Here is a 22,044-nt window from a genome sequence, read left to right on the forward strand (position 1 = left end):
CCTGTAATCGAACCCACAAATGCTGATGCTCCTGATACTCAACTAGTCTAAAGAAGGGCAGTTTTATTGCTTCTTTAATCAGAACAACAGTTTTCAGCTGCACTAACATAATTCAAAAAGGGTTTTCTAATGATCAATTAGCCATTTTAAAAGGATAAACTTGGATTAGCTAACACAACGTGTCATTGGAACACAGGAGTGATGGTTGCTGATAATGGGCCTCTGCACGCCTATGTAGATATTCCATAGAAAATCAGCCGTTTCTAGCTACAATAGTCATTTACAACATTAGCAATGTCTACACTGTATTTCTGATCAATTTGCTGTCATAAAATGTGATTTTCTTTCAAAACAAGGACATTTCTAAGTGAACCCATACTTTTGAACAGTAGTGTATATGATGCAATTAGGATTTACCTGTAAAGGTAAAAAAATAAATTGGGCATTGTTGCACACTGTTGACATATTTTTCCATTGTGGACCTTGTGTTCAAAAAATATTTGAGTACTGGAAAATAATATGCAAATACTCGAACAGTCAAAATATTTCAAATGCCCATCCCTAGTGTGGACCATGATAATTCCTCAGTGTTGTAGACACCTGAGGAAGCTCACGACCTGCGCAATTATAGCCCCGTCGATGTGGATGGGGTGTGCTCGGCCCTCTGTTTACTGTAGCACACGATCAGCTCCTTTGTCTTGCTGATGTTGAGGGAGAGGTTGTTGTCCTGGTACCACACTGATAGGGTCACTGACCTCCCTATAGGCTGTCACATCGGTGATCAGGCCAACCACGATGTCATCATCAAACTTGATGATGCTGTTGGAGTCGTGCATGACCACGCAGTCCTGGGTGAACAGGGAGTACAGGAGGGGACTAAGCACACACCCCTGAGGGGCCCCATGTTTACATTTTACATTTTAGTCATTTAGCAGACGCTCTTATCCAGAGCGACTTACAGTAGTGAATGCATACATTTCATTTTTTTCATTTCATATTTTTTTTTTTTTCGTACTTGGCCCCCCGTGGGAATCGAACCCACAACCCTGGCGTTGCAAACACCATGCTCTACCAACTGAGCTACAGGGTTAGCGTGGCGGATGAGTTGTTGCCAACCCTCACCACCTGGGGGCAGCCGTCAGGAAGTCAAGGATCCAGTTGCAGGCGGAGGTGTTCAGTCCCAGGGTCCTGAGCTTAGTGATGAGCTTGGGCACTATGGTGATGAATGCTGAACAGCTTTCTTACGTAGGTGTTCCTCTTGTCCAGGTGGGAGAGGGCAGTGTGGAGTGCAATAGAGATTGCGTTAATTGGAGTGAGTCCAGAGTGTGTGGGATGATGGTGTTGATGTGAGCCATGACCAGCCTTTCAAAGCATTTCATGGCTACAGATGTGAGTGTTGCGGGTCAGTAATCATTTAGGCAGGTTACCTTAGTGTTCTTGGGCACAGGGACTATGGTGGTCTGCTTGAAACATGTAGGTATTAGACTGGGTCAGTGAGAGGTTGAAAATGTCAGTGAACACACTTGCTAGCTGGTTAGCGCAAGCTCTGAGTACGCGTCCTGGTAATAGGTCTGGCGCCGCGGCCTTGTGAATGTAAAGGTCTTGCTCACATCAGCTACAGAGAGAGCAAGCGAGAGATTGCACAGCTCTCCGGAACAGCTAGAGCTCTTATGCACGGTTCAGTGTTGCTTGCCTCGAAGCGAGCATCGAAGGAATTTAGCTCGTCTGGTAGGCTCACATCACTGGACTGCTAGCAGTTGGGGTTCCCTTTTCTAATCTCTGATAGTTTGCAAGTCCTGACACATCCGGCGTAGTAGGATTTGATCTTATTCCTGTATTAGCATTTTTACTGTTTGATGGCTCGTCGAGGTTGTAGCGGGATTTCTTATAAGCGTCTGGATTAGACAAGCGTTCAGATTAGTGTCCTGCTCCTTGAAAGCGGCAGCTCTAGCCTTAAACTCAGTGCTGATGTTGCCTGTAATCCAGGGCTTCTGGTTATGATATGTACGTACAGACACTGTGGGGACGATGTCGTCAATGCACTTATTAATGAAGCGGGTGATTCATCAATGTTATCGGATGAATCACGGAACATGTTCCAGTCTGTGCTTGCGAAACAGTCCTGTTGCTTAGCATCCACTTAATTAGACCACTTCCGTATTGAGCTGGTACTTCCTTACTTTTGTGTTTTTCTTTGTAAGCAGGAATTGGGAGGATAGTTTTTTTATGGTCAGATTTGCCAAATGGAAGGTGAGGGAGAGCTTTGTATGTGCATAATGCCCCAACAGGTTTGCTTCTGACATGTTAACAGCCAGTCACTGTTAAGCATGACCTTTTATCCTCTGTAGTGGTTATATGTATAATATTAGTCACTCATATCCACTTTTCTTGTATTTTTGTTGTCCTAGGGCCAGTCAAGGTGGAAGTTTGAATTGATCATGACATCCTTTGACCTGTGGGGGAGCAGTGAACTATTCTCCTCTGGAGTATGGGCCCTGAGAAACCTGATCCACAGGGTACAACTATCCGTCTTTTTCTGTGTCTGAAAATGTTGTAGTGCACAGAGGGTTGGGCGACATTACGATAGCATGGTCTATTGATGATGATGATGATTGATAACCATCGTCGATGGTGACAGATGGTAGTTTAGCCTATTTGAACTTGACTAGTGCCCGCAGTAAAGAAGAAACGAGTGTCATCGCATTGCAGGGCAGCACACAAGTGATATTCAGAGTAATTTGCCTATTTGCTATAGTCTATTTCAATAGACTGAGCGGAGAATTCCACCAAAGCAACGCTAAATGTCCAGTCAGAAAATCTTGTTTCTCTCTGTCAGATGCATGGGGTTTAGGCTTGTTTAACTTAAACATTTTTTTTTTGCCTATATTCCATTCACTCTCCGTTCAGTATATGAATGACTGAGGGCTACACTTCATCATTTTATGCATGGCTTTCTCTCGATCAAACAATGAATGGAAGTTGCATCTGTTATTTCAATAGCCCCTAAGGTAGCCAGGGAACTAATAATAAGAGAGAACAAACAATATCAATAGCCTATAGAAAATGACAAGTTTAAGCTTATAAAGAAAGAAATTATGTTAAAAACCACATGGCCAATAACCTGTCCACATTCCTCCTATGGAGATTGACATCGCCCAACCCTAGTGAACAGTATGAGTTCTCACTGTATCCCTCTCTTACTTTAACCCCTCATCTAGATGCCGACCACCCCTCCCTCCTCCCTCTATGCCCACCCACCAGCTTTCCCGGCCTTTTCCTCCACCACACCACCCGCCCCCCCCTGTTCCCCGTACCCCTCCCCACCATGCTCCCCAGGCCCTGGGGTGAAGGGGATTGGAGGTTCCGGAGGGGTGACCCTGCGTTCTCCAGCCACTCGTCACCTCACCCACCTGGACCCCTGGAGGAGGCATAGCTGGGAGCCTGTGGCTGTACTGACAGTGCAGCAGCAGGGGACGGAGCCCAGCGACAACCACAGGTAGGGGGTGCCCTAAACATATAATTCTATATGGGAATCCTTATGTTTACATTTTAGTTTATAGTTTATAGCCATTTATAGTACAATCTTTCTTTACAATCTATTATACAGAAGCAATGGAAATGTTTTACTGTCACCGTACCCAGTCCCACCACATAACTACATTATAGTAAGTTAAGACACTCTCATCCACACCCTCTTAAATCACATGTTTATACCCAAATCTACAGTCAAATCTAACAAAATCCACTACAGACCCGGGTTCGATCCCATGCTGTGTCACAGCTGGCCGTGACCGGGAGACTTAAGTGGCGTACAATTGGCCCAGCGTCGTCTGGCTTAGAGGAGGGTTTGGTCGGCCGGGATTTCCTTGTCCCATCGCGCTTTAGCGACTCCTTGTGGCAGGCCGGGTGCCTGTAATCTGACTTTGGTTGCCAGCTGGACGGTGTTTCCTCCGACACATTGATGCGGCTGGCTTCCGGGTTAAGCAAACAGTGTGTCAAGAAGCAGTGCGGCTAGGCAGGGTCTTTTCGGAGGATGCATGGCTCTCGACCTTCGCCTCCTCTTCCGTAGGGGAGTTTCAGCAATGGGACAAGACTGTAACCACCAATTAGATATCACGAAAAGGGGTAGAAAAAAAATTATATCTTTAATTCTATCAACATCATGATTTATTTGAAAGCCGTATTCACGTGAATTTCAAGCAATCCCTCTAGTATTGTGCTGGGATTTTTTGTGATATTTGAGGGTAAAAATGCTTGATTTTGCTGCATCAATTTTGACTTTTTCTTTGGCAATATGCAATGATTGTATCAAAGTTGTTGCGAAAATGCGCTGACGAGGGGGAAAATTTGTTGACGTGTGGCGATTCACTGGCTTGATTGAACCATATTATGCGGTGCAGTGATTGGTGGAAATTGCGAGCCCTCTTTTTGTACGATTGCGGAATCCTGGAGGGACTGCTCACTGATAGTTAACCCCCTACTCACTGTCTTTCTTTCACGCTCTTTTATTCTCTCTTTTGAGAAAAATCTAAAATGCTTTAATACCTTTTTAGTTTAGGAGACTGACTATACGTCTCTCACTCCAGCCTCTTTTTCACCTCATTTACCACGTGATTGACCTGACAATAGCACATTTCTGTGGGCGGTAGGTACAAGGTCAATCATTATGTGGCACAAACCTTGATGAAAGCTTGTTGATATGACTGGTAAAAACTGAAGGGTTGGTTAAACAGTGGTTTATCCAATAACGGCCCTGTCTTGGGAAGAGAATGAGCAGTGTTCAGTGTGTCCACAGTGTCCAGATTCACACACATATAAGCACATGCATTCAAACTCAAACTGGTACGGGCACCCTCCCTCTCTCTGACACACACACACCACTCTGAGAGTGGCCATTGTACTGGCACTGCCATCCTTGGACATCTCTCCCCCTCCCCTCAAACACAAACACACACACACACAGAATGACATGTCCAGTCAGACATTGTTACAACCACAACACACACAGCTGTGTGGGACAGTGTCAGTCAACCCTCATTGCCTTGATACCTACCAGGAGTTATGGAAACAACCTCTCATCTGCAACTATAGTGAGTGGTAACTAGTGAATGGGAGTGTGTATGTGTGTGGATACTTTATTCAGAAGTGTAGGGGTCAAAGTTGGTTAGAAACATTTTCCCTTTCTCTCTGATCTCTCTACTTCTATTCTACTAATATTGTTGCAGGGGATGTATTTTATTTGGGAGTGTTCGTATGTATTTATGGAGGATTTTAATATTTGTAAACTGACAATGCCTATCTAAGGGATAAATAAAGTTAAATTGAACTGATTCTTCCCTTAGTGTGAGTCTGGAGAACCTGGAGATGGAGAAGGTTCTGGGAGCGGCACTGGGCGTCCGGCGAGTGGGGAGGAACCCCATCACTCAGGAGGGCTCCTTGTCTTCCCTCACGGAAGAGGAGGCAGGGTCCGACCCGCAGCACTACTCCGTATTGGAGGTGAGCCTGTGAATCAGCGAACCCTGGTCGTGGGATTGGACTAGCAGGCTTTCATTCAGTCTGAATGAAGATGCATGTATTGAGAAAACCGTAGAGACTTTCAATGCTATGAAAGTTGTGGAATGAGCTATGTTCCGGGTAGCCTCAGAGAATAATATTGACGTATACGCTGATTCGGTGAGTGAGTTTATAAGGAAGAGTATAGGATATGTTTTACCCACTGTGACTTTATTAAAACCTACACTAACCAGAAACCATGGATAGATGGCAGCATTGGCGCAAAACTGAAAGCATGAACCACCGCATTTAACCATGGAAAGGTGACTGGGACTATGCCCGAATACAAACAGTGTAGTTATTCCCTCCGCAAGGCAATCAAACAAGCAAAATGTCAGTATCGAGACAAAGTGGAGTCGCAATTCAACGGCTGAGACATGACGTATGTGGCAGAGTCTACAGACAATCACGGACTACAAAAGGAAAACCAGCCATGTCACGGACACCGTCTTGCTTCCAGACAAACTAAATACCTTTGCCTGCTTTGAGGATAATACAGTGCCACCGACGCGGCCTGCTACCAAGGACTGTGGGCTCTCCTTCTCCGTGGCCAATGTGAGTAAGTCATTTAAACGTGTTAACCCTCGCAAGGCTGCTGGCCCAGACGGTATCCCTTGCCTCATCCGCAGAGTATCCGCAGACCAGCTGGCTGGTGTTTACGGACATATTCAGTCTCTCCCTATCCCAGTCTACTGTCCCCACATGCTTCAAGATGGCCACCATTGTTCCTGTACACAAGAATGCAAAGGTAACTGAACTAAATGACTATTGCCCCGTAGCACTCACTGTCATCATGAAGTGCTTTGAGAGACTAGTCAAGGATCATATCACCTCCACCTTACCTGTCACTCTAGACCCACTTCAATTTGCTTACCGCCCCAATAGGGCGATTACACAGACAATGTAATTGCCATCACACTGCACACAGCCCTATCCCATCTGGACAAGAGGAATACCTATGTAAGAATGCTGTTCATTGACTACAGCTCAGCATTCAACACCATAGTACCCTCCAAGCTCATCATTAAGCTTGAGACCCTGGGTCTCAACCCCGCCCTGTGCAATTGGGTCCTGGAATTCCTGACGGGCTGCCCCCGGGTGGTGATGGTAGGAAACATCTCCACTTCGCTGATCCTCAACACTGGGGCCCCACAAGGGTGCGTGCTCAGCCCCCTCCTGTACTCCCTGTTCACCCATGACTGCGTGGCCATGCACGCCTCCAACTCAATCATCAAGTTTGCAGACGACACTACAGTACTAGGCTTGATTACAAACAATGACGAGACAGCCTACAGGGAGGAGGTGAGGGCTCTGTGTGGTGTCAGGAAAATAACCTCACTCATAGATGATTGTCGACTTCAGGAAACAGCAGAGGGAACACCCCCCTATCCACATCGACGGGACAGCAATGGAGAAGGTGGAACGTTTTAGGTTTCTCAGCGTACACATCACGGACAAACTGAAATGGTCCAACCACACAGATAGTGTGGTGAAAGCGTAACAGCGCCTCTTCAACCTCGGGAAGCTGAAGAAATGTGGCTTGTCACCTAAAACCCTCACAAACTTTTAGATGCAGTTGCCGTACCAGGCTGTATCCCTGCCTGGTACGGCAACTGCCCCGCCCACAACCGCAGGGCTCTCCAGAGGGTGGTGCGGTCTGCACAACTCCTCCCCGGGGGCAAACTACCTGCCCTCCAGGACACCTGCAGCACCCGATGTCACAGGAAGGCCAAAAAGATCATCAAGGACAACCCCCCAAGCCACTGCCTGTTCACCCCGCTACCAACCAGAAGGCGAGGTCAGTTCAGGTGTATCAAAGCTGGGACCGAGAGACTGAAAAACAGCTTCTATCTCAAGGCCATCAGACTGTTAAACAGCCATCACTAGCACAGAGAGGCTGCTGTCTACACACAGACTTGATATCATTGGCCACTTTAATAAATGGAACACTTGTCACTTTAGTAATGCCACTTTAATTATGTTCACATATCTTGCATACTCATCTCATATCTATACTGTATTCTATACTCTCTATTGCATCTTAGCCTATGCCGCTCTGTCATTGCTCATCCATATATTTAGATATTCTTATTCCATTCCTTTACTTAGATTTGTGTGTTTTAGGTATATGTTGTGGAATTGTTAGATATTGCTGCACTGACTGAACTAGAAGCACAAGCATTTCGCTACACTCGCAATAACATCTGCTAACCATGTGTATGTGACCAATAAAATTTGATTTGATGTAGTGTAGCTAAGGTTCGTCAATGGTGAACATTGAGATGAATAGTAAGTAACGTAAATGCCGTCAACGTTAATTTAGCGTGATAGGTGCGTAAACATTATTTACTTAATAAAAAGGTGAGTAAATGCTGTTTACGTGCATTCACCCTCCACTAAAACCTGAAGTATAACTTCTTGTTCGGTCACAGGAGCAGTTCAATGCTAATCGTTAATTTTGTGTAATATGTGCTTAATTAAAATAGGAACAGTCCAACCAGCTGCAGGGCTGCAGTGCGTCGGCCCCAACCCTCAGTGTGGTGCGTCGCAGCAACCCTCCCAGCACGGCCCCCCGACCACGCTCCAACTGCTACGGTAAGCCTATGCTACATGCCTGGATCGTGTTTATTACGCACCAAACAAAGAAAATGGACTGAAACGGGGAGGGACTACCTGGAACTGTCCAATAAGAAACACAGATTTTTGTTTCCTGTTCCAACATGTTTTCTGTTGTGTGCCTTAATGAACACAACCTGGGGTCAGACAAGTTCAAATGGTTGAAGGTGTCACATAGGCTGCCTGTGATCCTATTCTGTATCCCTACACCCTAAAGCGTACCCTCGTTTCTCCCAGATTTCTTACACCCGTCCATTCCTTTTAAATTCAGCACATAATGAGGAGACTTAGTGGAGAAGGGTAGAGAACTGGACTGCAGCCAAGGAATGTTACTTGAAGTTCTAAAGTAGATGGTTTAACTGTTTGCTGGGCAGAATGTATCCTTGTAGCCATCTCTAGATGTTAGTAAGTCGATAAACTCTTTACTCTTCCCAAACACTGCTCTGACTGCAAAGTGTCTTTCTTGCCTTTTTTATGCGATCTGTATCGTATCTAGACACACGCACACTTTGTCAGTCTTTGTTTTGCTCTGAATCGGGCTCAAGTTGGACAGTACGTCAGTGTCAGTCAATAGCTGTGTGTGCGTCCATGCGTTTGATAGACGGAGTGAAAGTACATGTGTTTGTGTGTAAATGCCCTGTCTCATTGTGCCTTCTTGTTTTGTTTACAATGGTTGGATCATTTTTGTACATATTTATGTGGGTGTATTTAATGATCATAATTGGGTTTTGTAATTTGCACTAAATGCATGCTTGTTTTTGTTTGTCAATGATTATCAGTTTCTGCATGTATGTTTGTCTGGTTTTCACTGTTTATGTGTACAGTATGTTTCTCAGTTGGTGTGTGTCTTTTTGTTTTTCAGTGCATGTGTATGCTTCAGTCTTTATTTCTTAAGGGTTTGTGTTTGTCAATGTGTCAGTGTTTCTCTGAGGGTTTGTGTGTGTGTGTGCCTCCATCTCTGTGTGTGTGCCTCCATCTCTGTGTGTGTGCCTCCATCTCTGTGTGTATGTGCAGCAATGCGGAAGCGCTCTTCCTGTGTTTGTTCTGTCTGGGCTCTGGTCCTGTTATCCCCAGTACCAGCTTCATAGCAGAGCCTCCATTTCTACTGCTACCTCTCCCATCTCTCCTCTCTCGCTCTCTACTAGTCTCCTCCACTTCAATTCCTCCATTTTGACACACTGCTTGGATGACCAACTGTTTTACTGTAATTTCTTCTATCATTCTCTCCCTATCCTTCTCGTCTAATCCGTGTTATCAAACTCAGTAGCCTATAGGCTACTATCTGTGTCTCTTTCACTCTCATAATAACTTACTATTTGCGCTTGGCTAGTTTATTCTTGGTTATAAATAACAGTGAAGCCCTTGAATGAGCATCAGGTGAATGGGACATTTACCTACTTTTTTATTTTATTTTTAAAAATCTTTTTATTTCTGCCTTGTTCTTGGCATAGCTGTTATTGAGTTGTAAGCTGTGGAGAGTGTTTAGAAAGGTGTCAGTGTGAGTGTCTTCTGATCTGTGTGTTCCAGAGACTTTACCCTACGGTCAACTTGGAGGATCCACGCAGAGGTGAGTTGCCTTTCTCCCCGTTTTTCCTTTCATGCAAAGGAGGTCGCCATTTTGGATCTGTTTCCTTTAGCAAACAGCCATAACCATGCTAGACCTGTTTGTCTCTCGTACCGCAGTCTCAATTCTGGCTGTGGTTCCTGTTATCATGGAAGTCATGGTGCATTTTATAGTTGCATGTCCCATGTTGTTATTAAATGACCGTTCACATTCAATGCTAAAAGCGGCCTGCAGTGATAATATGCAATCTGGCACTTTCTCTACCTCTCTATTTTTCTCACTTCCTCTCTTCTCTTTTATCATTCCCTTTACTATCCTGCTCCTTCCTCTAATCATCTATCTAAATCTTTCATGTCTTCTGTTCCTCTTTCCTCTCTGTAATTCTTCCCTTTCTTGTCATCCTCGTGTCCTCTCAAACTTTCATGTCGTCTCTCTCTTTTCTTTGTCAAACTTTCCTGTCCTTTTCCCTCTTCTCTTTAATGTTCTCCTCTCCCTCAGTGTGGATAGGGACCTGGGTCTTCTGCTCTGGGGGAGAGAGGGAAGCTGGACGGAGATCACGAGAGACCGGGCCCAGGAGGAGGTGACAGGCGGCCCTTTTGTGCGCACCTTCAGTTTCCTACGCAAGATGGCCGGCAACCGCAAGGTAGGAGAGGCCTGCTTTCTGCAGTAGAGTAAATCATATTTTATTGACAGCGACGGGTATGAATGAAGGGCAGACTGATAGAGGAGAAACGGTGTAGAAGATTAGGATTTCATCCCTCGAAGACATGGGATTGCATGTGCCAAATGCGGTGGCCTTAACCGACCGACCAACCCACAGCACACGAGATCTACGACTCATTATTTATCTAAGGTCTCTTCTCAATAGGGTAATATCATTATGACAACGACACTGTGTGGTGTTGCTGATCATATTGAATGGCGACCAGAAAGATTTTACCTTTTGAACAAGGTGTGTTGACTCATGACTGAAACGGAATGGAGAGTAATAAACGTGTCAAAGGTCTGCATATATTTTAGTTTTTTGCCTTTAGTCAATAGCTAGTGATAACAGAATCATTTTGTCTCCTAACTAGCCATAAGTTGTCATAACTCTCCTGTGACGATCTGAAGGATCAGGTTACAGTGGGTCCGCTCTACAGCGTGCTCGTTCTCGTAGAGGGGGAGAGTGGGAAGTCGGCTGTTTTATGGCGGTCATAAAACATGCTGCATCTATGCTCTGTAGTGTGTGAGTTTGGAATGCAAACTGTGGAACACAGAGACATCCTTGGACATCAAAAGTTTTGAATAATTAAACAATATTTATATTTTTGAGAATGTGAGAGTGGTCTGTGGACACTTAAGGGACAGTCATGATGAGTGTGTTTCATTTGGTGATCTCATGAAGGACAGGAAACAGTCATTACTGTGTCTTTGGTTGTGTACACTTAATTATGGGGTTTACATCTAAATATTGTGAAACGTATATGATTAAACGTGGAACTATTTGTGAAAAGATGTAATGTGATGTTAACCTTCTAAATGAGAAAATATGGGTTTTCATATAAAGTTAACCAAGTCAGTGGCCACTGCCAAGTGAGCATAGACATCACGTCGGCGTCATGGACTGCACTTTTCTCAGTGAGTATAAAACCCACTCCTTGCGAAATGTACATTAGACTAGAAAACATGGAGCTGACGCTACATGTTGAAATGGTTAAGAACTACAACTCTATAGGCCCAGGAGACCAGACAGCGTGTAGTGTTGGCTACACGGCTGGAAATGGTTCAACTCTAAGACTATCGATCACTACAGAATAAGAGCAAATCCTAGACATAGAATTACTAGTCGTCTGCAGCTGGAAATTACGTAAATCTAGTACGAGAATACCGACAACCGCAGAAGCAACTATTCTATGCAACAACCATCTATCTGTATGCCTGACGGATCCATTACGACAGACACTATCCAGAGCCGCTGAGAAAGCCACAACCACGAAAGACATTGTGACTTCTGGGGATGTTAACCAGAGACTCTCTGATGAGCTGACTCTCCAGCAGACAGACCGGCGATTCCAACAGAGAAGACAACAACGACATAAGGGCGTAAATAAATACATTGCAATTATTTTTGAAGGAGCGGCCATTCATGTGCAAAGGATTAGCATTTCAATTAATATAATTGTCAACTGTGTGTAGTGAATCCATTTTGTCTTTCCCGCTCTTTATCCGTCCCCACTCCTTTCCATTGTCTACCAAGCCGTCATAGCGGTTTAGCCCACTAGGGACTTATCGATGCATTGTGTTAGTAACCAATTACTGTATTGTTTGTTTATGTATTTCTGTGATTTTAGTTAGTTAGTAAATAAATAATTTTGCCAATTTGTATATCGCTGATTCATTATGGAGAGTACGGTTCCTGTGTCAAGAGTCAGTGTGCAGCAGGTGGGACGGAGTCAGGCGCAGGACACCGAGAATGAGTAATAAAGGTCTTTACTCAACAAAACAACAAAATATTCCACGTAGGGAAACAAACTCAGCTCACAAACATACGCAACAGCTTAACACGGAACAAACATGCACAAAACCAATGGGGAAACCAGAGGGTTGAATAGGGAACAATAATTAAGAAATGGAAAACAGGTGTGTACAATGAAGACAAAACAAATGGAAAAAGAAAACGTGGATTGGTGGCAACTAGAAAACCGGTAACGACGACCACCGAACGCCGCCCGAACAAGGAGAGGGACCAACTTCGGCGGAAGTCGTGACAGTACCCCCCTTGACGCGCGGCTCCAGCAGCGCGCCGACACTGGCCTCAGGGATGACCCGGAGGACGATCCGGGTGGAGACCGTGAAACTCCCGCAGTAACGAAGGATCCAGAATGTCCTCCACCGGCACCCAGCATCTCTCCTCCGGACCATACTCCTCCCACTCCACGAGGTACTGAAGGCCCCTCGCCCGACGCCTTGAGTCCATGATGGCTCGAACAGCATACGCCGGGACCCCTCGGTGTCCAGAGGGGGCGGAGGAACCTCCCGTACCTCAGATCCCTGGAGCGGACCAGCCACCACCGGCCTGAGGAGAGACACATGGAACAAGGGGTTAATGCGGTAATCGGGGGGAGCTGTAATCTATAACAAACCTCGTTCAGTCTCCTCAGGACTTTAAATGGCCCCACAAACCGCGGACCCAGCTTCCGGCAGGGCAGGCAGAGGGGCAGGTTTCGGGTCGAGAGCCAGACCCGATCCCCCGGCGTGAACACCGGGGCCTCACTGCGGTGGCGGTCAGCGCTCGCCTTCTGCCGCCTGATGGCCCGTTGCAGGTGCACATGGGCAGCGTCTCATCTGGCTCTGATGCCACGGTGCCAGAACCGGCTGATAACCTAGTACGCACTGGAAAGGAGATAGGTGAGTGGCGGAGTGAGTTCTGGGCCATCTCTGCCCAGGGGATGAAAGCCGCCCACTCCCCCGGCCGGTCCTGGCAATAGGACCGCAGAAACCTACCCACATAGTGCCGGAAGACGTGAGTAAACAGGGCCTCTGCAGTCTGTAGGGCCGTAGGGAGACCGGGCTAAGGAAGGAGACGGCAGGACTTAGAAAACCGATCCACAACGACCAGGATCGTGGTGTTCCCTTGTGACGGAGGAAGATCCGTCAAGAAATCCACCGATAGGTGTGACCACGGCCATTGTGGAACGGGTAGGGGTTGTAATTTCCCTCTGGGCAAGTGTCTAGGTGCCTTGCACTGGGTGCACACCGAGCAGTAGGAAACATAAACCCTCACATCCTGAGCCAGGGTAGACCACCAGTACTTCCCACTAAGACAGCACACTGTCCGACCAATGCCAGGATGACCAGAGGAGGGTGACGTGTGGGCCCAAGAGATCAAACAGTCGCAGACAGAACGTACAGACGCCCCACCGGACACTGGGTGGGTGTGGGCTCTGTGCACAAGGTCCGCGCCCACTTCCCACACCACTGGTGCCACCAGGCAAGAAGCCTGGAGTATGGAAGTGGGATCCGTGGACTGCTCCTCTGTGTCATACATCCGGGAAAGTGCATCTGCCTTAGCGTTCTGGGAACCTGGTCTGTAGGATAGGGTGAACGAAAATGGGTGAAAAACATGGCCCACCTTGCCTGGCAAGGGTTCATTCTCCTCGCCGCCCGGATGTACTCCAGATTACGGTGGTCAGTCCAGGTGAGAAAAGGGTGTTTAGCCCCCTCAAGCCAGTGCCTCCACGCCTTCGGAGCCTTTATGACAGCCAACAGCTCCGGTTCCCCCACATCATAGTTTCGCTTCGCCGAGCTGAACTTCTTCGAAAAGAAAGCACAGGGGCAGAGCTTTGGTGGCATACCCGAGTGCTGAGACAGCACAGCTCCTATCCCAGCCTCGGACGCGTCCACCTCCACTATAAATGCCAAGGAGGGATCAGGATGAGCCAGCACGGGAGCCGAGGTAAACAGAGCCTTCAGGTGACCAAAAGCCCTGTCCGCCCCAGCTGACCACTGCAGTCGCACCGGTCCCCCCTTCAGCAATGAGGTAATGGTAGCCGCTACCTGACCAAAGCCCCAGATAAATCTCCGGTAGTAGTTGGCAAACCCTAAGAACCGCTGCACCTCCTTTACCGTGGTTGGAGTCGGCCAATTACGCACGGCTGAAATGCGGTCACTTTCCATCGCCACCCCTGACGCGGAGAGGTGGTACCCGAGGAAGGAGATGGACTGTTGGAAGAACAGACATTTCTCAGCCTTGACGTACAGGTCATGCTCCAAAAGTCGACCAAGCACCCTGTGCATCAGGGACACATGCTCGGCGCGTGTAGCGGAGTAAATCAGAATGTCATCGATATACACCACTACACCCTTCCCGTGCAGGTCCCTGTAAATCTCGTCTACAAAGGATTGGAAGACTGATGGAGCATTCATCAACCCGTACGGCATGACGAGGCACTCATAGTGCCCAGAGGTGGAACTAAATGCCGTCTTCCACTCATCCCCCCCTCCCGGATACGCACCAGATTGTAAGCGTTCCTGAGATCCAATTTTGTGAAGAAGCGTGCCCCGTGCATTGACTCGATCGCACTGGCTATGAGAGGCAGCGGGTAACTGTACCTCACAGTGATCTGATTGATACCTCGATAGTCAATACACGGGCGTAAACCACCGTCCTTCTTCACAAAAAAGAAACTCAAGGAGGCAGGTGAAGTGGAAGGCCGAATGTATCCCTGCCCCAGAGATTCGGAGACATATGTTTCCATAGCCGCCGTCTCCTCCTGTGACAGAGGATACACGTGACTCCTGGGAAGTGCTGCGTCTACCAGGAGATTTATCGCACAATCCCCCCGTCGATGGGGTGGTAATTTAGTCGCCCTCTTCTTACAGAAGGCGAGAGCCAAATCGGCATATTCAGAGGGGATGTGCACGGTGGAGACCTGGTCTGGACTCTCCACCATAGTGGCACCGATGGAAACACCTACACACCTCCCTGAGCACCTACGTGACCATCCCTTGAGAGCCCTCTGTTGCCACAAAATAGTGGGGTCATGATAGGCCAACCAGGGAAGGCCCAGCACCACGGAAACGCAGGAGACTCAATCAGGAAGAGACCAATTCTCTCCTCATGACCCTCCTGCGTTATCATACATAGTGGAGCAGTGACCTCCCTAATCAGCCCCGACCCTAAAGGACGACTATCTAAGGCATGTACAGGGAAGGGCACATCAACAGAAACAATTGGGATCCCTAAACTAAGTGCAAATGAACGGTCAATAAAGTTCCCAGCTGCGCCTGAATCTACTAGCGCCTTATGCGTGGAAAACTCAGGAAATTCTATACACACACAGACACGTGAGCAACAGGGAGCTCTGGGTGAGTCAGGTGCCTACTCACCTGGGATGATCCGCCAGTGCCCTGCCTGCTGCCTCGACTCCCTGAGGAACCTCCCCAGCGCTGACCAGCAGTGTGCCCTCTGCGGCCACATGTGGTGCAGGGAATGGCCCCCCCTCCGGTCACCCTCAGAGCAGCACCTCCGAGCTCCATAGGTGTAGGATCGGAGGTGCTGGGGGGATGGAATTGATGGGCCCCGATCCAGACGTCCGCTGGTGGCCAACAGGTTATCCAGCCGGATGGATAAATTCACCAGCTGGTCGAGGGTAAGGGTGGTGACCCTGCATGCCAGCTCCCGACGAACGTCCTCCTGTAGACTACACCGGTAATGGTCAATCAGGGCCCTTTCATTCCATCCCGCGCTGGCGGCCAGGGTCCTGAAGTCCAGTGCAAAGACTTGTGCGCTCCTCATCCCCTGTCTAAGATGGAACAAGCGTTGAAATCCTCATAGTGGACCAAAGTTGCGCCTTCTCTCCCCCATACGGCGTTGGCCCACTCAAGTGCCTTCCCCAACAGACAGGAGATGAGGGCGGACATGCTCTCGTGTCCTGAAGGAGCCGGGTGGACGGTCGCCAGGTAGAGCTCCAACTGGAGCAGGAACCCCTGGCACCCGGCAGCCATCCCATCATACACCCTCGGGGGCGAGAGCCAAATCCCACTGGGTCCAGGTGACAGAGGGGTGGACAGTGGTATGGGTTGGGGTGACGTTGATGGGGGTGTGGGAAAACCCCCTCTCTCCCATCGCTCCATGGTGTGCAGCACGTGATCCATGGCTGTGCCAAGATCTTGTAGCATAGTCGCGTGCTGCTGGACGCGCTCCTCCGTAGGTAACGGAGGGCTGGGTGCACCTGCTGACTCCATAATATATGGTGCGTGTTTCTATCAAGAGTCAGTGTGCAGCAGGTGGGACGGAGTCAGGTGCAGGACACCGAGAATGAGTAATAAAGGTCTTTACTCAACAAAATATTCCACGTAGGGAAACAAACTCGGCTCACAAACATACGCGACAGCTTAACACGGAACAAACACGCACAAAACCAATGGGGAAACCAGAGGGTTAAATAGGGAACAATAATTAAGAAATGGAAAACAGGTGTGTACAATGAAGACAAAACAAATGGAAAACGAAAACGTGGATCGGTGGCAACTAGAAAACCAGTGACAACAACCGCCGAACGAACAAGGAGAGGGACCAACTTCGGCGGAAGTCGTGACATCGTGCAGATATCCAAGGGTTTGCAACATTCAGATGAGAATGACTAATCGATAAAATATGAAAAATAGAGACTATAAACATTTTCCCGTGGTGCCCCAACTTCCTAGGTAAAGTTTACATGATTAGTTTAATCACGTAATAAGTACAGAGAATTGATTTGATAATACAACAGTCTTCACATTAATGAATAGTCAGACACAGCATTGTGATAACTGCATAATTTTGCCCATTATAGTAAACCTACGGGCTTAGAGGCCTAGAGGGTTGTGAACAGTGCATTTGGAAAGTATTCAGACCCTGTGACTTTTTCCACATTTTATGTCACAGCTTTATTATAAAATGCATTAAATTGTTCCCCCCATCAGTCTACACACACTACCCCATAATAACAAAGTGAAAATAGGTTTTTAGATTTTTTAGCAAATTTTTTAAAAATAAAAAGTTATTTACATAACTATTCAGACTCTTTGCTATGATACCCGAAATTGAGCTCAGGTGCATCCTGTTTCCATTGATCATCCTTGATGTTTCTACAACTTGATTGGAGTCCACCTGTTGTAAATTTTATTGATTGGACATGATTTGGAAAGACGCACACCTGCCTATGTAAGGTCCCGCAGTTGACAGTGCATGTTAGAGCAAAAACCAAGCCATGAGGTCGAAGGAATTGTCCCCTAGAGCTCTGAGTCAGGATTGTGTCAAGGCACAGATCTGGGGAAGGGTACCACAAAATGCATTGAACATAGTGGCCTCCATCATTCTTTAATGGAAGAAGTTTGGAACCACCAAGACTCTTCCTAGAGCTGGCCGCCCGGCCAAACTGAGCAATCGGAGGAGAAGGGCCTTGGTCAGGGAGGTGACCAAGAACCCTATGGTTCCTCTGACAGAGCTCCAGAGTTCCTCTGTGGAGATGGGAGAACCTTCCAGAAGGACAACCATCTCTGCCGCACTCCACCAATCATGCCTTTATGGTAGAGTGGCCAGACAGAAGCCACTGCTCAGTAAAAGGCACATGACAGCCCACTTGGAGTTTGCCAAAAGGCACCTAAAGGACTCTGACCATGAGAAACAAGATTATCTGGTCTGATGAAACCAAGATTGAACTCTTTGGCCTGAATGCCACGCATTACGTCTGGAGGAAACCTGGCATCATCCCTACGGCGAAGCATGGTGGTGGATGTTTTTCAATGACAGGCACTGGGACTAGTCAGGATCGAGGGAAAGATGAATGGAGCAAAGTACAGAGAGATCCTTGATAAAAACCTGCTGCAGAGAGCTCAGGACGTCAACCTGGGGCGAGAGTTCACCTTCCAACAGGATAACGACCCTAAGCACACAGCCAAGATAATGCAGGAGTGGCTTGAGGAGTGGACCTGAAAATTACTGTGCTGCAACGCTCCCCATCCAACTCTTTAGAGGATCTGCAGAGAAGAATGGGAGAAACTCCCCAAATACAGGTGTGCCAAGCTTGTAGCTTCATACCCAAGAAGACTCGAGGCTGTAATCACAGCTTCAACAAAGTATTTATTTTATTTAACCTTTATTTAACTAGGCAAGTCAGTTAAGAACAAATTCGTATTTACAAGACCTACTGGGGAACAGTGGGTTAACTGCTTTGTTCAAGGGCAGAAAGACATATATGTATATATTTTTTTTTAATCTTCGTCAGCTCAGGGATTCGATCCAGAAACCTTTCTGTTACTGTCCCAACGCTCTAACCACTAGGCTACTTGCTGCCCCCCAAACAAGTACTGAGTAAAAGGTCTGAATACTTATGTAAATGTGATATTTCAGTTTAATACATTTCTAACAATTTCTAAAATACTGTTTTTGCTTATTATGGGTTATTGTGTATAGATTTGAGGAAAAAATACCATTTAAATAATTTTAGAATAAGGCTGTAACAAAAATGTGGAAAAAGTCAAGGGGTCTGAATACTTTCCGACTGCACTGTACTTATCACACAGGGTGGATACTCCTTGGACAGAGTGGAGGCTTTTTGATTATTGCCTTCTGTTGGTTACAGTGGACTTTGTCCATGGTCTTTATAACTATGTAGTATACTATGAAATGGACTGGTCATTCACTTGCAAATGACTGACCGCTTACATCGAGTAATAACAAGACCAGCAAAACATTACAATGGAAACATTTTTTTTTTTATGGATTGGCAAATAATTTCAAAGGTCTTGTTTATTACATATGTTAAATTCCCTGAAATATTACTTGTACTTGACAATGTACTATTGGGAGAGTGTTTGTAACAGTTATGTCCAGCAGAGGGCAGAGTAAATCACTTTATTGCCTTGTGAGCTCAGTAGAGCTTTGCAGTCAGCTTTTCTCTCCCTTCCTCACTGTCAACCTTCCTGCCACTACAACGCAACATGCATTGTCAGAATCTGGTTGAATTCTGTAACAACACAGAATAAAACGATTAATAAAAGTCCCATGATGGTAGTTGACTGCCCATTACTGTGTATCACTTATTAACCATCATTTATTCACATTACTTCAGGCCTACTTTAATCAAATATTTCAGTTGATGTGTATATTACTTTGACTTTATTTCCTCATCTCAGAGCTGCTGTCTGACCAAATCACTATTTTCGTAGTTCTTCAAAGTAAAGGCATACTTTTATGACTGCTGAATGCCGACTATCAATCACTTAGATCATGTATTTTCAGGTACAGATACCTTGAAGCAATAACTTTCTATCCCTCTAGATCAGTGGTTCCCAAACTTTTTATAGTCCCGTACCCCTTCGAACATTCAACCTCCAGCTGCGTACCCCCTCTAGCACCAGGGTCAGCACACTCTCAAATGTTCTTCTTTGCCATCATTGTAAGCCTGCCACACACACTATACGATACATTTATTACACATAAGAATGAGTGTGAGTTTTTGTCACAACCCAGCTCATGGGAAGTGACAAAGAGCTCTTATAGGACCAGGGCACAAATAATAATCAATAATTTTTCTCTTTATTGAGCCATCTTACATATAAATTTGTTAATTGAAAATTGTGAATAACTCACAACAGGTTAATGAGAAGGGTGTGCTTGAAAGGATGCACATAACTCTGCAATGTTGGGTCGTATTGGAAAGAGTCTTAAATCATTTTCCACACACAGTCTGTGCCTGTATTTAGTTTTCATGCTAGTGGGGCCGAGAATCCACTCTCACATAGGTACGTGGTTGCGAAGGGCATCAGTGTCTTTTTAACAGCGCAATTTTCCAAGGCAGGATACTCTGAGCATAGCCCAATCCAGAAATCTGTCAGTGGCTTCTGATTTGTATTTAATTTTCACAGTACCTCTTGTTGCAATTTTGATGAGGCTCTTTTGTTCAGATATCGGTAAGCGGACTGGAGGCAGGGCATGAAAGGGATAACGACTCCAGTTGTTTCGGGAAAGTACCTGCATAATTGCGCACCCAACTCGCTGAGGTGCTTCGCTATATCACATTTTACATTGTCTGTAACCTTGCGTTCATTGGCACACAAAAAATCATACAATGATAGAAAGGCCTGTATTGTCCTTGTTAATGCAGACCGAGAAGAGCTCCAACTTCTTAATCATAGCCTCAATTTTGTCCCGCACATTAAATATAGTTGCGGAGAGTCCCTGTAATCCTAGATTCAGATCATTCAGGCAAGGAAAAAACATCACCCAGATAGGCCAGTCTTGTGAGAAACTTGTCATCATGCAAGCGGTCAGACAAGTGAAAATTATGGTCAGTAAAAACTTTAAGCTCGTCTCTCAATTAAAAAATATGTGTCAATACTTTGCCCCTTGATTACCAGCACCCTTCTGTATGTTGTAAAAGCATTACATGGTCGCTACCCATATCATTGCATAGTGTAGGAAATACACGAGAGTTCAGGGGCCTTGCTTTAACCAAGTTCTAACCATTTTCACTGTAGTGTCAAACGTCTCTCAAGATGTCAGGCATTCCCTTGGCAGCAAGAGACTCTCGGTGGATGCTGCAGTATACCCAAGTGGCATCGGGAGCAAGTTCTTGCATGTGCGTTACCACTCCACTATGTCTCCCTGTCATGGCTTTTGCCCCATCACAGATACCAACACATCTCCACCACCAAAGTCCGTTTGACATCACAAAGCTATCCAGTACTTTTAAAAATATCCTCTCCTGTTGTCCTGGTTTGCAGAAGAGGATGTCTTCCTTAATTGACCCCCCCCATAAATGTAACGGACATATATCAGGAGCTGTGCCAGGCCTGCGAAGTCTGACTCATCCAGCTGTAACGCAAAGAATTCACTGGCTTGTATGCAAAGCAGTAATTGTTTCAAAACATGTCCTGCCATGTCACTGTGTCGTGAAACAGTGTTGTTTGTATTGTATTGTCTGTATAGTTTTTTGGGGCCTTTTCCCCCTACGTTGTCCCAGCCATATCCGCAGCAGCAGGAAGAAATAAGCATGGGGCTTGCTTGTCCTAGCCACTCGGTAGCTCACCATATAAGACACTTCTAGCCCCTTCTTATTAATGGTATCTGTTGCTTTTATGTCTTACTACTCAAAAGTAATCTTAATTCTTGCTCAAAAAACTTACGTGGCTTATTTTTCAAATTGGCATGTTTGGTTTCTAAACGTCTGCGCAAGAGTGAAGGTTTCATCAAGTTGTAAGAGTACTTTTGCACATATTTTGTTTTGCCTTTATTTAACCAGGTAGGCCAGTTGAGAACTAGTTCTCATTTACAACTGCGACCTGGCCAAGATAAAGCAAAGCAGTGTGACACAAACAACACCACAGAGTTTCACATGGAATAAACAAACATACAGTCAATAACACAACATAAAAATCTATATTCAGTGTGTGCAAATGAGGTAAGATTAGGGAGGTAAGGCAATAAATAGGCCGTAGTGGCAAAGTAATTACAATTTAAATGCTAAACACTGGAGCGATAGATGTGCAGAAGTTGAATGTGCTAGTGGAGATACTGGGGTGCAAAGGAGCAAGAAAATAAATAACAATATGGGGATGAGGTAGTTAGATGGGCTATTTACAGATGGGCTATGTACAGGTGCAATGATCTGTGAGCTGCTCTGACAGCTGATGCTTAAAGTCAGTGATGGAGATATGAGTCTCCAGCTTCAGTGATTTTTGCAGTTCGTTCCAGTCATTGGCAGCAGAGAACTGGAAGGAAAGTCAGCCAAAGGAGGAATTGGCTTTGGGGGATACCAGTGAAATATAACTGCTGGAGCTCG

General features: G+C 46.2%; 1 pseudogene; it reads left to right on the forward strand.

The window, feature by feature from the left end:
• Positions 1–22,044, forward strand: part of LOC106588550 (rho guanine nucleotide exchange factor 2-like) — a 100,254-nt pseudogene that overhangs the window by 17,391 nt on the left and 60,819 nt on the right.

Source organism: Salmo salar, chromosome ssa27, assembly GCF_905237065.1.
Source record: "Salmo salar chromosome ssa27, Ssal_v3.1, whole genome shotgun sequence".
Taxonomy (NCBI): Eukaryota; Metazoa; Chordata; class Actinopteri; order Salmoniformes; family Salmonidae; genus Salmo; species Salmo salar.